The sequence below is a fragment of the Fundulus heteroclitus genome, chromosome 5 (genome assembly GCF_011125445.2).
Source record: "Fundulus heteroclitus isolate FHET01 chromosome 5, MU-UCD_Fhet_4.1, whole genome shotgun sequence".
Lineage (NCBI taxonomy): Eukaryota > Metazoa > Chordata > Actinopteri > Cyprinodontiformes > Fundulidae > Fundulus > Fundulus heteroclitus.
The window spans coordinates 14,491,470-14,497,930 of record NC_046365.1 but is presented as its reverse complement, the minus strand read 5'-3'; positions in this window follow the sequence as shown (position 1 = coordinate 14,497,930).

The window sequence follows — 6,461 nt, the reverse complement described above, 5'->3', positions numbered from 1 at the left end:
GAGATGGAGACGGGAGAGGATGGAGAAAGAAAGCGGGGAGATGTGGGTGTATGGTAAAAAAAAAAAAAATAAATAAATAAATAAAAATGTGGAGATATTCAGAGGAACAGAAAGTAAATCTGACAATCGAATCACAGAGAAGCTTGAAAGATGTAGCCAGGGCAACATTTGGCTGAGCATCTCCTTCTGGGCGTCGTCCAGGCACTTAGGGATGGGTGACACATGCTGGCATCTGTTTGGTGTGTGTGTGTGTGTGTGTGTGTGTGTGTGTGTGTGTGTGTGTGTGTGTGTGTGTGTGTGTGTGTGTGTGTGTGCGTGTGTGTGTGTGTGTGTTGTGTAGGGCCGTGTGGTCACTGGAGTTTAGAGATTACAGCGAGAGGTGAGGCCAAACTGACAACAGCTGCTGACTTACAAACCACATGACATTGATTTATTTTTGATTCCAGCCTAATACCCTTCCCTAACCCCTTAGCGTTCAGACACACTTGTCCACACGCGTACAGTTATAAGTCAGCATGATTGATATAAAAGCTGTCATTCTCTCTGCCAGCCTGTCGGGCTTCTCTTATCTCCATGGAGACACAGTGACAGGGCTCCATCCATCCCAAACACCCTCGACACAAACACGTACATACAAATGCGCACAAACGCACGCGTGCTTGCGCATTAGGGAGTGCATACTTCGCCACATGCACAGATCGGTGGATCTATAGAGCAATATACGAGGCCCGCGTGCACAAATATAGCACATGCTAATTATATATTTTTTTTCTGGCTGCAATTATTTATTACCTCCATGCGTCGCCTTCTGGCTCAATCTTATCTTTGAAGCAGCCAAAGGGACCCTGTAATTTCCACAAGGATCATTTAACTTTCATTTGAAATCTTCATATGAAGGCCCTTTGATTTCAAAAGCTTCTCCTCGCCCACCGACGGCCACATCTGTCACACAGAGTTGGTCTAAAGAGTTTTTGCAGGAGGAAGGGGGGTGGTGGGCTTTAATTGGAGTTACAGCTGTTGACGGACAGGAGCAGGATGGCAATAACAGGCGCTCTTTACATGCTGTGCCATTCACAGGACAGGAGCTGTAAAAAAATCTTTCTTTTTTTTAGCTTCTTTGAGATTTTTGAGGTTCTTAAAATTTAATTTTTTATATATATAGCCTATATATATATATATATATTTTTTTTTTTGTCGACGGGCTCTTCAAATGTTTAGTCAAACCAGACAAGCATTGATTACAGGAGTCATAAAACGAAATGAAGAAATAGAACTGAATAAGCTTTAACCCGTTTTCATGACATGCTACTACCCTCTAGTGGACGTAAAAGCAACCCGCAAGATTTGTCTTGATCCTGTTTTGAACCTTTGCACATATAGAACACCAGAAGTCACGCTTTTATCGTCAGTACCTGCTTTATCTTATTTAGGGTAACCGGTGGGTGTGAACAACGCTTCATGCCTAACCTGCCTGAAATATATACATGTTCACTGACTGGGGGGAAGAAACCACAGCAACCAAAAAAGGGACTTCCTGTTCATGAAAGCAACTCCTCTCATTGCATGATGACATAACTTTGTACATTAATATGTAGTACAGTCACATTTGACGGGAAAAAAAGGTGAATAATAGCTTTAAGGTCACACATCTGTTTTCATGGACCGCCACTCCTCTCTCCAGGCTATTATTAACAATGTGGTAAAGACTTCCCTATTGCCTCGTCGACGCATTTTAAATATGGAGTTCTCTTGATTATGTATTCAGCTTCACATTTCCTCCATCCACTCAGACGGTCATTAAAAAAAAGGATCTCAAAGAACGATACCTCCACAGTCTTCTTTCACGGTGGACATTGTTCAGGGGGGGGGGGGGGGGGGGAGTGTAGTGTTACGTTTTCCACAACGAGTTACACAAGGAGATTAGTGATGTAAGCCAAAATGCTCACGTTTATGTTTCATCTGACCAGAAGACCTGCATGGCTTGTAACAGACCTCAAACACAACATTGTATGGATATATTTTTTAACAATGGCTCCTTTTTTCCCCCAATTGGGCTGATTTCACAAATGATAGTCGTCCTTTCAGAGGATTCTCCAGTCTGAGTTATGGATGTCTGCAGCTCCTCCCGAGTGACCAAGGGCCTCTTGGCTCCTACCCTAATAAATGCTGTCCTTGTCCAGCCTGTCAGTTTGGATGCACAGCCATGTCTTGGGGAGGTTCGTAATTGGGCGGTGTTTCATTCCATCTTTAGATGTATTTGGAGCTTGGGACTTTACTGTATATTTAGAAATTAAGAAATTGTCTTTGAAAATAGGTGGCACCTTCAAATTGGTGGTATGGAAAAAAAAAAACGTCCATGATACAAAGTCTTTAAAGCATTAAGGACGACTCTTCAAATCATCACAATCTTTAATTATATTTGAATGATTCTACTATCTTAATAGTCTTCCACGTCCTTTTCTTCCTGTCATGCATTGCAACGGTCAGTTTAGTGCTGAGACGGCCTTTCTGTCCTGTCAGACCCTTTAGAAGAAATATTACACGCTTCTGGGCAGATCTATAAGTAGAGCTCTTGGAATATGCTGCGACAGAGACGAATAAGCACTGAAGGGAAACCATCACTCATTTAGGGCCATACAAGCTAAGTCAACATTTTCAAAACTGGCCCACACCGCCCAGGCGCTACGCAAACACACACACACACACACACATCCGCGCACACACACGAGCTAATAAGGCCCAGCATCCTCCTGCAAGGATTAGAGCACGCCCTGTCGTCGAACCGTTGAAAATCCACGACTCAGATCTTCGGCTAAGAGTCGGGACTTTTTCTGCCCCCGTAGGATGTGCCCACTTAGCGCCACACAAAGTGTTTAATTGCTTCGGCCTGCTCCTTTTGGTCTGAGGAGGAAAAAGCAGATAATAGGCACTTAAAAGATGTGAGGGGGGGGAGGTGTGGCTAATAAATGAATGAAGGATGTCATGAATGATGCCCTCTGGGCTGTCTGTGATATTGCATTCCTCTTCAGCGGTTCAGACCTTTAATCCCCACCCCCTCCCCTTCCTGTCTCAGTTAACAGGACAGTGTCTGAGTTGGCCACCAGCAGGAACAAAAGAAAACAACTTCAAGAACATAAATTAAACATACTGCAGATGCTTTGGACTCGCTGTCTGTGCGTGTGTGCGTGTGTGTGTGTGTGTGTGTGTGTGTGTGTGTGTGTGTGTGTAAGGTCTGCATGGCCCTCCAGGCAAGGTGAATAATTAACGGGGCCAATGAGTGAAGTAGGGTACCAGGCAGGGTGTTTTGTTACCCCTGCCTCACTCAGCACGAGCAAACGGCATTAGATAAGCCGATCTCCATCCGCCTGGCTCGCGTGCGTGTGCGCGCGCAGTTGGGCCACTTTAGATGATTCCAACCATTTGATACCTTCAAAAGCCTCCCGCAGCTCGGTAACAGTTCCCGACAGAAAGCCTAGACATCCCCTGTCAAACGAAGGAGGGCATCAGCAGCTGACACCATCTTAACACGTCTCTCATAAAGTCAAATATGTTGTTCCGCTGAGATATTATCTGCGCTAAGGCCAGATTTGTTGGACAAACGGTGCACTGCAAAAGTATTCACACCCCTTGAGCTTTGCGCATTTTCTTGTGCTGAAACCACACGCTTCAAGGTATTTTATCAAGATTTGCAGCGATAGACCAGCATAAAGTGGTGCAAAAATGTGAATCAGAAAGGTGTGACGCTTGTTTGTATTCACCCCCCCTGCACTTTAACACCCCTAAATAAAACCCAGAGGCCTTCAGAGGTTAGTAAGTAAATAGTCCAAGTGTGTAATGTAATCTCGGCATAAATGCAGCTGTTCTGTGGAGGACTCAGAGGTGTGTTAGAGTACATTAGTGAAGCAGCAGCACCCTGAAAACCAAGGCACATGGCAAACGGGTCAGGGAGAAGGAATGTGGAGAAATCTAAAGCTGGGTTAGGTCATAAAACATCAAAAGCTTCATGAAACACTGCTAAATATATCATCTAAGGATTTAGAGAGTCTGGGACTGCTTCAAACCTACCCCAACACCATCACCAAGCTAAACTGACAGGCCTGGCCAGGAGAGCATCAATCAGAGTAACAGCCAAGAGGCCGATGGTAACTCTGGGGGGAGTTACGTACATCATCTCAGGAGGCAAAATCTGTCTGCAACTAATAATCATGCACTTCACAAATCTGGCTTTTATGGAAGAGTGACATAAAGAAGGAAGGCATAAGAGGCACCCTTTGCATTTTGCCACGAGCCACACAAGGGACACCACATACATGGTGCTTTGTTCATTTCAGGCCAATATGTGACTTTTTGAATTCTACATGCAAAATGCCACATTTAGAGGGACATTAACGCCCCACATCAACCATTCACACAGTGAAACACGGTGGGGGCAGCATCATGGAGTGAGAATATCTTTCTTTAGCAGGGCCAGGGAAGGTGGTGAGAGCTAAAATCGGGGACAATCCTGAAAGGGAAGACTTGAGACTGGGTTTAGGTTTAGTTTTTTTTGTTTTTGTACTGAGCCCAATCACACAGCTAGTGCTACAATCCAGTGGTTTTAATTGGTGGCACCCAGCCTTTATCCTCGTCGCCCCTTTTCCTTAGTTCCAAGCCAAGCTAAGCACCTCCCCATCCTTCGCTACTCCCCAACTCTCCCAAAGACGTGTTTGAACTTTAATCTTTTCTTCGGAACAATAAAAAAGTCGTGGTTACAAACTTTTATTTGTAAAAGGGAAAATTGGTCGCCGTACAACTGAAATGAGTACAAGCATGGGAGACTAATCCTCATCAGTGTGTGCTTGGCCAGTCTGGGTGCCACAAAACAAAACGGTTTGCATCCATTCTCTCTGGAAACTTTTCTTTGATACAGTATCAGCTTGGAGGTCACAAAGGTCGTCTTCACAGCCAAGGTATTCCACATCCCCAACAGTGGAAATGTAGGGGTCAATCCCCCATGTTTCTTTTGGTTAATGCCCATCCATGTTGGCAAAGCGACTTTTCATCTCCTTGCAGAGCAGGTTCATGAGGTGGATAAACTCTGTGCATAAAGACGCATGGACAGTGCCAAGGTGATTGCTTCAGCAGCAGTGGAAATTGCTACAACTCTCCTTTCAAAATAATTTTCAAGCCTGTTCTCCAGTTTGCGCACATTGTGCACAGCTTCCTTTGGCATACCAGGAGAGAATCAATCATACCTTAGAATTTTTGTATTCAGTCTTCAAAGTTGATCAGAAAATCATTACATTTGAATCAGGCTGTTGCGTCCGCTGGCTTGTCTTATTGTAAAGCATGAATAAGTCGGCAAGATATGCTGTTTTGATCCCACACCCGTCATTCAGCTGTTTCGCACCGTGATTGATTGTGGTCTTGCAGGACGTTTTATTTTGTCGCTGTGGGTAAATTTGTAGACATAAGAATTTCTTCTTCCAAGTCATCGCCATTAATGTGCTGCACATAAGCAGTGAGCACGGACTCGCCTGGCACCACCGTTTCACCCAACTGAATGGCAAAGGGATCCTTCCTAATCTTATTATGCTGCTGGTTTAGCCACATTTCTGCCATTTCATCTTTTCTGGCCTTAAGAGAGAGGGGGACAATTTTCAGGCAGGCAGGTTTGATGAGCTGTTCTGATACTGTGAGGCTTTTAGCCTTGGTGACTAAAAGCGAACCCTCTAAAACGCCACTGTGGCCCCATGTTAATAGCCACCTGCTCGTTCTAGGGTTATTTCTGATGTCAGCGGATCATCTTGACAGCGCCAACTGCTTTTTCCTGTTAAAGTATTCCTTACTTTTACCTGTAGTTTCATGATGTTTAGTCTGCTGGTGTTGGAGTTTGTTTGGTTTCATGGTGTCAGCTGCTATCTTCTCACCAGAAATGACAAAATCTGTATTTATTGAAGCTCAGGACATTTCTCAGCCCAAGTCAACTGTCGAGGTGTTGCATTTTCTTTTTCTTTTTTGGTTTTGTTTTGTTTTTTGATGATGATGGTGATGATAGTATATCCTTGCTACTTTTACATTTGTCAGCCATGTTTTATTTTTGGTTCAGCAGCAAAGATCACAGAAGCTCGCAGCACAGGTGCATGAGGTAACACTCATTAGTTGTGACTGCAGCCAGCACAGGTGCAACAATAGGGGCATATGTGCAATGGTGAGGATCCGAAGGCTGATATATGCAGAATTTTAATGATACAAATTGACTTGTTTTGGGGATTTATTGTTTGTATAAATGCAAACAATAAATTGCTAGTATCACAACCTCTGATCAGACAACGTTCTGAAGTTGAGAATCATTGGTTTAGATCAAAACATATTCAAAGCCGTTACAAGAACGGGCCCTTATGAGTCTCGTCAAAGTCCAGGTCTAAATCAGACATAAAAACTTGAGCATCAATTAAAACAATAATGCTGAAAGTTATATT